Here is an 11,443-nt window from a genome sequence, read left to right on the forward strand (position 1 = left end):
TGTTACGTGTTGGAATGATTAATTTAGGAGGACAGTAGAACTGTTTCATTAGAAAGTCATAGGAATGATGTGATGAAGACACATAAAGCACCTGAAATGATGGGGATTAAATGACACTTTAAAGAGCCTCCTATTTTAATGCTTTTAAGATTTCTTTTCATTTATTATTTAATTTCTTTATTAATTACCCTGATTTTATCAGATTTATCATCTCATGGTTAAAGCTTTTAAAACTTCATTGTGAAAAAGGAAAGAAGACTTTAATGTTTAGTTATATTGGAACACATATTTCTGTCTTCTCTTCTTTTGTTGTTGGTGCACCAGTCAAATTAAAGCACTAGCTCCAAAATAATAAGTAATTTCAAATACACACAAAAATTCCTCTAGCTAGTATCAACAGAGGGTCAGCATTTTAGAATATTTATGATGGAAAGGGTTACTGTAACTGAAATCCAGCTGAAATCATTTTTCTCTGGGTCTCTATGAGTATACAGAATTGATGTTTCATTTTAAAATAAACCAGGTGAGTTGTATTTTTAAAGCGGGATTTTCAGAGTTGGAAATTTTGGGGATTAGATGTGATTTTTCAACTTCTTTCTTTCTTTTTAGTTTATTCTGAGGAATTTTAAATCCCATTACTTTGAACAACAGTGATTTTTCTTAAATTTATAAAGGATAATTGTTACCATGGAGTTAAACTTATGGGAAGAAGGATCAGAAACTGATATTCCTGTACACACTCCACAGCAGAATTGCTGGTACCTAAACAGTCACTTGTGTCAAGCACTATACTTTGGGAATGTAGACAATCAAATCATGAAAATATTAACATCAAGGAAATATGTGATGCTGGTAGAAGCTTTTAGAGATACAACACACACACACACACACACACACACACACACACACCATTCCACAGATACACAAATTGTTTTAGAACTACAAAAAGAAAATCAAGAATATGAGTTTCTATTTAAGTGTTTGTTATTGAGATGAGTCAGAAATACATTGAATCCTCTTGAGCCACATCAAGGTGATTTTTTTTGGGGGGGGGTTGTCATTGTAATTGTTAATGTACAATATGTTCAGTGTAAAGTATTTCCATACGACAGACTCCAAGACTCCAGCATTGAGGAAAATTCATAAGCACCATGGACAGCTGCAGCTTTCTTCTAGCAGTTCCACAGTTTAACAACGCTCAGGGACCAGTTAGGAATTCATTCAGGGCTCATAATCCGTGTGTTCACTGTGAAATTCCACCTTGAATTTTCAGACCATGGTGTCTCAGCACTTTCTTCTTCACGCCATTGTTGAACAGTTTGTGTACCATCTTCTGCAGCTCTTTCACAGTGTCTGGTAAACTATTGTAGATTCTAAGAATAAGTCAAAGTGATGTCCCCAAAGCCCCAGATCAGTGTGGTTGGGTTTTGTGGGGCACACCCAGGAGTTCTTAAGATGTAATATTTTCAACTTTTATTTTAGATAGTGGAGGTACACGTTGAAATTAAAAATAATAATAAATTACAAATTTAAATTTTTAATAGAATAAAGGCAATATAGCAAAGAAAGGGTTACCTACATTTCTTGGTCATATTAGGTTGGTACTTACTTTTAATGGTGAAAACCACGATTACTTGTGCACCAACCTAATAGTACTAGCAACATAGCCTTTCCGGTTTATCTCCAGCCTAGTTCATTCATTTATGTCACTTCCCAGCCTCTGTAGAAATTTCATTATGTGAATCATATCATAGAGTTTCAGTGGGATTTGGAAGGACTTCAGAGTTACCTCAGTTGAAGACTGAGACCATGAAAGCTACTGTGGTTTGCTTGCAATCACATAACAATGTATGTATATATTTTGTGTGTGCATTGATGAACACAGTTTCTAGGTGTGATCAATTCTATTATGTGCAACTAATGGAAACCCAAAGAGAGCATGATTCAAAAGGATAAATAAAAACATGAGATAAAAACCTTCTCAGACATCTAGGTAGTTATATGAAGTTTGTCTAGTTTGAAATTCCTTTTATTTCATCAGTGAACTTGCTGATATTCTTGTAAGTACTCAAGATTTGACCTTAATTTTAAAAATGAAACTTTCCATAAATTCCTAAGTGCAACCCAGGCTAGTTCTTTCTTTCTCTGCTCTGCATCTCAACTTTCTGGGCCCTTTCTCCTCTATCGTTAATGGAGGTTTTAAGTGCAAACTCTCAAGCAGTCCAGTTCCTCTCATTTCTCAGCCTCAGCTCTCACTCTGTACAACAAAAGTCTAGGAAGCAATATGGTTAAAGGCAGAACTCCTCTCTGAGAGTGTTGTAAAGAACTCAGATAAAGCAAAACATGATGTGGAGTAGTCCAGGTCAGACAAGAACAAGAATAATAGTGCTAAAGAAATTACAACCAGGTAGCAAATTATCTTCAAGGTTTTAACATCTTAGCCACACTTTCTTATCTACTAATTTGGTGACAAGAGTGTTGTAATAAGTCCCCGGAGGAATAATGAGATGCCCCTACCCAAAGCTCAATGCTAGTAACCAAGGAAAAGAATGTCTTGTGACTATGAGCACCAGGCTAGCAAGCTATGCCCCAGAAAACTTCTTCAAGCAATAAAGTTTTAGCAGTTTATACCAGAAGGAAGATTCCTCAGGAGCCTTGCAATTTGTGGTATTATATGAAGTAGAGGTAGAAGAGAGGTGACTGAGACTCCTTTTACAAAGGACTTGACTGCTTTCTTCTAATATTCAGTGTGACAGCTTATTGCACATGGATTCTTCTTTCTCAAATAGTTTGAAATGTGTCAAGGGAAATGTGTCCCACTTTCACAGACCAGCTCTAAAATCTCAAAAGGCAAGAAACCAGCATAAATTCAGAGAGAGTCATGAGGGAAATAAGTTGACACCACACTTTAAAGTTCCAGAAGTTGAAGAGGACTGAAAATGGGTCATCTTTCAATGAACTAAAAGAAAGCCTTCCCACAGGAAACTTTATGTAAGCATTTGAACATGTATGAGATTCATGTCGAGGTCTAGTCATTCAGTGTCCCTGATGCAGTGACCATAAGCCTGGCTGCCAGTAAGAACCACAGGTGTCAGTCAAAGTAACATGTGATGCTATAAGAGTGTTAAATTGGCTGGGCGCAGTGGCTCATGCCTGTAATCTCCACACTATGTGAGGCCAAGGCGGGCCAATTGCTTGAGCTCAGGATTTCGAGACCAGCCTGGGCAACATGGTGAAACCCTGTCTCTACAAAAATTACAAAAAAAAAAAAAAATAGCCAGGCATGGTGGTGCACACCTGTAGTCTCAGCTACTCAGGAGGCTGAGGTGGGACAATGGCTGGAGCCTGGGAGGCAGAGGTTACAGTGAGCTGAGATTGCACCACTGCACTCCAGCCTTGGTGACAGAGCCAGACCCTGTCTAAAAAAAAAAAAAAAAAAAAAAGTGTTAAATCAGCCAGGCATGGTAGCTTAAGCCTGTAATCCCAGCACTTTGGGAGGCCATGGCAGGCAGATCACAAGGTCAGCAGTTCGACACCAGCCTTACCAACAGGGAGAAATCCCATCTCTACTAAAAATACAAAAATTAGCTGGGTGTGGCAGCATGTGCCTGTAATCCCAGCTAGTCAGGAGGCTGAGGCAGGAGAATCGCTTGAACCTGGGAGGTGGAGGTTGCAGTGAGCTGAGATCGCGCCACTGCACTCCAGCCTGGGCGACAGAGCGAGACTCCGTCTTAAAAAAAAAAAAAAAGTTTTAAATCATCTAGCCATTATTTTTGTCTTTAGACATCCCAATCTGATTAGATCTTAACACATGTAGGATTTTCTTCTTGTAACTAAAGTTTTTAGTGGAATTTTCATTTAGTGGGGTCACTGAAGAACTAATTATTTGATGACCCTTTAATGGAAAAGCCTACTCCAGTATAATCACTGCAAGAGGCTTCAGATGATTTTAGTCATAGCAAAAAGAGGAGAAGGTGTACAAAACAACTAAGAAAACAATTTAAAAGTCAGCTACAAAATTTAGAATCTCAAGCAATAGATTAGGCCCAGAACAAGTGAACAGGATGCTATGTAACTTTATTGTTGAGTAGTTTAACATTAGAATGTAGATGGCTTTGTATAGACTTCCATTTTTCTATAACTCTTTTAAAAAGACAAATCAATAGGATTTTTTGGTTGTTATGTTCTTAGTGACCTCTGAGGCAACCACTTTGGCAGCAACTTTTTATTGATAAATGCATTTTATCCTGATTATTTAAAAATTAGAAATTCATCTATAGTGCATATGGTAATTCTCAGTTAATCAAAGAACTAAACTTACCTAACCATTTTATTCCATCACCATTTCAAAATAAACTGGAGTGTACTGGGCTACTTGTGAGGCATCTTCTTCCTGTGGAACCTTAGTGTATCTCTCTTGGTGATCTAACATTCCCATTTTCTTTTCTGAAAACTTGAGAATCAGTGAACCAGCACAATATGCTCAAGTTTGCATAGAAATACACTGCAAAACTTGGAGCCCTTTGGCCTGTTTTCCAGGATGCTAGTCATTAACTGTTACCTTCTAATTCTGCCTCTACATCCTATCAAATATTGTGAGTCCACCTCATATGTCGAGAAGAACTCTCACTGTCTCTGGCAAAGCGAGCTGCAGTAGTTCATTATCCAGAACTCAGATATCAGATCACAAACAGCTTCAAACATCTGGAATAGCACTGAACTATGTTTGATGGGGGAGAAAGGAGCAGTGGTGGAACCAATGAATGTGTGTTGTAAAGAATATTTTACCCAGCCTTTGAGCATACAAAAATAACAATAGTAACTAAGAAGACCTGGAAACTCAGAGATTATAGTAGTGCCATTGATGGACCAGACTGAAAGCATTCAGATATGGCCAAGACAAAAGAAAGATAAAAAAAGCAGAAAACATGTGGCAAACAACAGAAGAATAGGAAAGGAAAAGAGACTATGGGGATGGGGGTGATGATAGTGGCTATAAACTGTAAACACCAAGAGCCTGTAAGAAAGAAAGGGTCAGATAGGGGAGGTAGGCAAAGGGGCTTATCAAAAAGCTATTCTAGGTCTCAGCAGTCTCTCAAGATATGATTGGCCTAAAGGCAAATATAAGACATCAGCCCTAAAAGAACACCACCGTGTTGTTCAGGAGAGTCATATTTGATGTGAGGATAAATCAGATCTCCCCTGGGATCACAGGAGAATGTCACTGCAAACAAAATTTACTGAAAGCCTTCATACATGTAGTTAACCAGTGAATAGGAGCTCCATGAAGCTAGGAACCCTGTTCTATCTATCATTGGGACCCACACATTTCCTGGCACATAGTAAGCCCACAATAAGTATGCTGAATGAAATAATGAATAAGCCATCATCATTGTCATGTAATCAGGATAAAATGCATTCATCAATAAAAAGTTGCTGCAAAAGTAGAGCTTTTGACTGTAGAATACTGTGAACAGGTGCAGTTAAATAGGGGTGAGCGTGTTGCACATGGTATCTTGCGATATGGATTAGGAAAGGCAAAAGGGAGAAATAGAAAAAGAAGGAAAGAAAACATAGAGTGACTTGGAATGGGAAAGCCTGGAAAACCTAGCCTGATAAGTAGATTATTTATCTTTCTCTGTTCTAAAATAACTTGGTTATAAAGGGAGGCTCTTCATAAAGCCTCTAATTTTGTAAGTTGTATATTTTGCCCATATATTGTTAAAGCTGCTATGATTAGCTGAATGGGGGTACCTCTTTTATTTGAGTTTTTGTCCCTGAAAAGAGAGAATACTTTTCTTCTCCCCCACTTCAAAACAACTGCAACTCAAAACAACTTGAAAAGACATGTTTGGAAGAGCAAATTAGAAAAACAACAGATTTGTATTAGTTGAATAATGCATGGGTATTTTCTGCTAGGTACTTTGCCTGGTTTTAGGCTTTGTACATAATCAACATATAATGCAGCTGTATAAAAATTGCCAATTGCTTCTTTCTTCAAGAGAATGCATTTATAAGTACCCTCCAGCCCTCTGAGGAGCATGTAATGGTGTGCCTTGGTCACATTTGCCAGCTTATTTGTGGACTGTACCTGGGTTCAAACACAATGAGGACAGGTTGACTGTGCCTACAGGGAGTGGTCTTGTAGAAAAATAAAACTTTCGACTTTCAGAAAAAATCCTTAGCACAGAGGTATCTGAGGAGCCATAATGTTGATTCCAAAGAACAAGCTAATACACAGATGGATGTGGAATACTTCCCGAGGGGTTCCATCATTTTTTTGTACCTTCAGGGAAATATTATTTCAAACCTGAGTCCTACTTGAGGATACTCGGTCTCTCTCCAGCTAGGCAATTATGACTCTAATCTTGAAGGGGCAGGGTTAATATCTTTGATCATCTTTCTGCCTGTCAATGTATCAACTGAGATATTTTTCAGAAAGCAAAATATTATAAAAGAAAATACAAGAGGACTCTGATATTCCTTGCAAATACTATACAAAACACTCAAACTTGTTCATGAGAATGTATTTTGTAGGTATCTATAATTCTGTTCAAAGCTTGACATTGGGAAATACTTCAAAAACAATGTAGTCTGGCATCAGGTGTCTAGAAGTGTTAATTTCCTGATTATTATTATTATTACAGTGTTTGGTGGTGGTGGTGGTAAGGATGGAGTTAGGGGGAAAGGTTGAGGCACCTTAGAAATAGACTTTTCCCACTTCTTCTCACATAAATTCTTGGATTACTTTGTATCATTTGACTTACATCTCTCCATTTGCTTCCTCTCCACCCCACCCCTGAGAACCACTGTTAATCCTCTACTCTACAAAGTAGCAGATATGTAGGGCAAACATGTCTAAAGATCTAATGTACAACATAAAGACTATAGTTAATAATAGCATACTGTATTCAGGATACTTGCTAAATGAGTAGATTGTAGCTGCTCTTGCCACAGAGGGGAAAAATGGATAACTGTGACATGATAGATATCTTAATTTGTTTCACTGTAATGACCATTTTACTCTATATATGTATTTCATAACATCATGTTGTATATCTTAAATAGATATACACAAAAAAAATTTTTTAATACTCAAATGACTCATAAGGAATGCTTCTCCTCCATTCAAATAGTGAAGGGAAAAGGTAAGTGATGTGGGTTGCCAAAATGGCTGACTGTACAAATCACAAACAAGGTTTAGAGGACTACTGAAAAGTTGACGAGACTCTAGAAACAGAAGTAAAGATGGTGATTTATTTTATTTTGTTTTATTTTAAAGAATCAAGATAACCCTGAAAGGGAAGGGCTGCTCTTGGTTTTTGATTCAGCAGTCAGTTTTTTTACAAGGCAGGCTTGGGATGCTGCCTTTATGGTTCTGCGAGTGCTGCACCCCATCTGGAAGAGGAATCAACTTGTAGGGCCACCTTTGGGGTCCTAATTCTGAGACTTGCACCCACCCTTGTTTGTGCATATGCACAGCTTCACAAAAGGGTGGCCATAGGTCACACACACACGCAGAGTTCCAGATTTTCTATTATTAAAAAGGATAGCAGTGTGTGTTGTTGTAGAAAGACTTTCATCAGTAAAAACCTTGAAAATGTGAAAGTAGATTTACTTAACTTTTAATAATTCTAGTTAATATATTCAGAAGTTCTTAGTCCCTGGAGATTTTTAGGAACTGAGGTATTATGGAACTTCATTTAATAATTGGCTAGATCCAGGTTGTAGGAGAATACTCTGACCATCTACCAACAGTTTGGTGATATTCTTCGCTTAGTCTCCAAAATGTGCAATTTACTTGGTGCTTGTAATTTCTTTTGAATATTTACAGTTCTTCCAGAAGAAAGTCAGCATCTTATAAATTCATCTAGTATTCTTGAGGAATTCAGAAAGATTATAACAAATCATCGGGGGAAAAAAAATCTCAATCTTACCAGTAAGTAAGAACTTCAGCACATGATTAAATTTCCTAGGGCTGGAGTTACTGAATTGATAGGCTTACATGCAGTAATGCTAATAAAAACCTCTTGGAAACACATTTTCAATTTATAACTATGAAGGAAAATGCAGGCCTTTCATCAGGACTTCTTCTCATTATCAAAATGTCTTTTGCTCAAAGGCAAATAGACATCAATGTTAAAATCAGGTAAGAACATAGATTCTTGATGATATGAAATGACCGCAATTTTAGGTCTCAAAATTGCATACTATTCATAAAAGTGGTTGACAAATACATTTAAAATTATAATTTATTTTCGCGTTCAAAGCATAATTTTAGAGGTCAGTAAAAGTATGCCCATTATTAGAAAATGTGCTAAAGCCTTATCATTGTTATATAACAACCAATACAGATTTTAATAGCTAAATTGACTTAAAGCTTTTCTGCTTGTGACATGTGTCCATTCTCCCAGAATGCAAACTTCCTGTCTCTCTTTTGACTTTACAAATGGCACAGGTACTTCCTTCCTTCATTCATTCAATAAATATTTATAAAGTATCTACCAATCAACTAGATACTAGGTGCTACGATACAGCAGTAAATAAAGCAGGCAAAGAAACAAGAAACAAAGAAGTATCTGATATGATGTTAGCTAGTGATAAATACTGGGAAGAAAAATAAAACAGAGGAAGGGGACAGAGAGGTGTAGGGTTTTGAAAAAGATTCCCTGGAGGTGACATCTGAGTACAGAACTAAATTAAGTGAGAAAGTGAATCATGCAGATATCTAGGGCAGTGATTCTCAACCAGGGTGACTTTGCCTCTCCAGGGACATTTGGTGTCTGGAGAAGTTTTTAATTGTCACAACTGGGGTAAGTATGGTACTGGCATCTGGTGGATAGAGAACAAGGATGCTGCTAAACACCCTATGCTGCAGAGGGCAGGTCCCTGTAGCAAAGAATTATCCAGCTTAAAATGTCACTAGCACTGAAGTTAAGAAACCGTGATCCAGAGAAAGAGCATTCCAGGATAAGAAGAAAGTAAATAAACACAACAGGCCATGAGATGGGAACTTGCTTGGTATATTCTAGGAAGAACTAGAGGGTGTGTGTCGCTGGAGCACAGTGACAAGCAGCTACAGATCAGGAAAAGAATTTGGAAGATAGCTCAGGGCCAGGTCACATAGGGTAACAGGCAAGACTCCTGCCTCTCATTTGTCTGCTCTGCTTCCCTCTTTACTAAGATCCTATTCCAAACTCCCCAAGGAGAACTAGCTGGCTTTGCTGGCAGATGTCCTAGGAAGCTGAATGGGTTTTGGTGGGAGACAAGGATTTCACATATGTGTTTACCTGAAAAGTACATTCAAACCCATCTTGCACCGTGATGGGAGATCTTATAGTTGGCTCTCCACAGGTTGCAAAGATCATTTCACTAAAGTTCTGGAATAGAGTTCTCGAGTGTGGTCATTACTAGACTCATGGCTCTTTGAATTTATATTAGGGAAAATGAAATAAAATTAAGCATTCAGTTCCTCCAGTGTACTAGCCACATCACATTCCTAATAGCCATATGGAATCCTCGTCCTAAACGTGGAACTGACTGACCTCAGTCTCTGGAGCCATTTTCTGTATTGCTCTTATCCTGACCTTCCCCAGACTTTTTGTGCTGAGACACCTACTGACATCTTGGAAGGGCAGCCACTTTGGTATTGTTCAGGGGCACAGAAAACTATCCTCCATTGTCTCCAGGCCTCTCCAAATGATGTGTGGATGACTACCAGATTTATGCTTGATTGGCTAGTCAACTGCCCTTGTTTTTTGAAATAATGGTTCATAGGGGATCCTGAAGTCCTTTTGGGTTGGCAACTTGCATTTAGAGCTCTGGTTCTGAGTCTAGTTTGTATCATTTCTCCTCACTGTGTTATTTTCCACTTGCCCACACTATCGCTTCTATTTTGCTTTTCTGCCTACACAACAGAGATTTTGTTCTAAGATATGAGTATTACTCAGTGACTCTGTTTTCCAACTTTAAAAATAAGTTTAAAGAACAAAGTATATTCAGAATTGCGGACATGGATTTCATATTTCTACTTAGTGCATTGTATGGCATGTGCTTTGATTTCGTTAGTTGGATGTGTTCTTCTAGAAATGAAATCCTAGGCATTATCTTTATATTAAGCCAGCAATGGCTCAGATTTGAAAGGACAACAAAACTAAGATAAGAATTAGGCTCCTCAATCAGTAGAGTTTATCCTCACTCATAATTTTTTTAAGCTTTTGGTGGATGCCTTTAAAATGTTCTTTAAATGTTTATGGCATAGGTTGTCAAATTTTGTGGCTTCAGGTTTCTTTTACACTCTTAAGAATTATTGAGGACCCCAAAGAGCTTTTGTTATGAGGACTGTATCTTTCTGTATTTACTATATTTGAAATTAAAACTGGGACAAATTCAAAGCTCAAGAAAATCCAAGCACATACAACTTTAGCCGTCAGAGCACTTGCATTATCACACATCATGTAGCCTCTGGAAGAATCCACTGCATGTTTGTGAAAGAAGAAAAGCAAAAAAGGCAAACAGCATCTTAGAATTGTTATGAAAATAGTTTTGACCTCAGAGACCCCTCAAATAGAAATGCAGTGACCCTCAAGAATTCCCAGACCTTACTTACAGAACTGCTAAGCACACAGTTATTTTGCTTCTAGAAAATATTTTTTCTGCTACTACTGGGTTAATCTTTCCTTGGCCTGAAGTGGCCAATAGATCTCTATGGAGAAGAAAAGAAAATAGGCATTTATTAAGTACATTCTCTGAGTCTGTTCCATCATCTCCCAACTTCCAGTTAATCACCAATCTCATTTCATGTATAGTCATCCATTTCACTGGCTTGAGGGTAGGATCATTTGTCCCTGTGTTCCTGCAGCACCCTCCTAGCTGGCTGATTTGCAGTCCTCCTGGCTTGTCTCTAGTCTTTCTCGACCTGTGGCCAGAGCGATCTGCCTAAAACCCCCATGAGACCACATTTGACCCTGATCTTTCCCACAGCCTTTTGGATGAAGTGAAACTTCCTCCGCATGGCTGACAAGGCCCATTCATGACCAGGCTCTACAGATCCCTCATATCATTTTCCTTCTTTCTACTGCCCCACCTTCCTCCCCAGACTCATATCCTAGCACTTTTAGTTTGTTGAGCACCTGAACATTTGTGTTCTTTCTCATATTTGAACCTGTAAATGTGTTATTCCCACTGTCTGGAACTTCTCAGCTATTCCTGGCCGAGACCTACTGGTCCGTCATATCTCAATGTAGATGTCACTTCAGTAAGGAAGACTTCTTTACCACCACCACCCCCCTGATAGGGCTAGTACTCCTCTTATTTGCCCCTGTGATACCGGGCCCTCTCCTTGTCATGGCACTTGTGACACTGCAGGGTAATTGTGTTTTCCTTGGTTATGTCCCCTTACCTGAAAGCATCTTGAGGTAAGGAAACATGTCTGGGATAATTT

General features: G+C 38.3%; 1 protein-coding gene across 3 annotated transcripts in view; it reads left to right on the top strand.

The window, feature by feature from the left end:
- Positions 1-11,443, top strand: part of SLC24A2 (solute carrier family 24 member 2) — a 276,357-nt gene that overhangs the window by 67,563 nt on the left and 197,351 nt on the right. The gene's annotated exons all lie outside the window — the stretch shown is intronic.

This window comes from Pan paniscus, chromosome 11 (assembly GCF_029289425.2).
Source record: "Pan paniscus chromosome 11, NHGRI_mPanPan1-v2.0_pri, whole genome shotgun sequence".
NCBI lineage: Eukaryota > Metazoa > Chordata > Mammalia > Primates > Hominidae > Pan > Pan paniscus.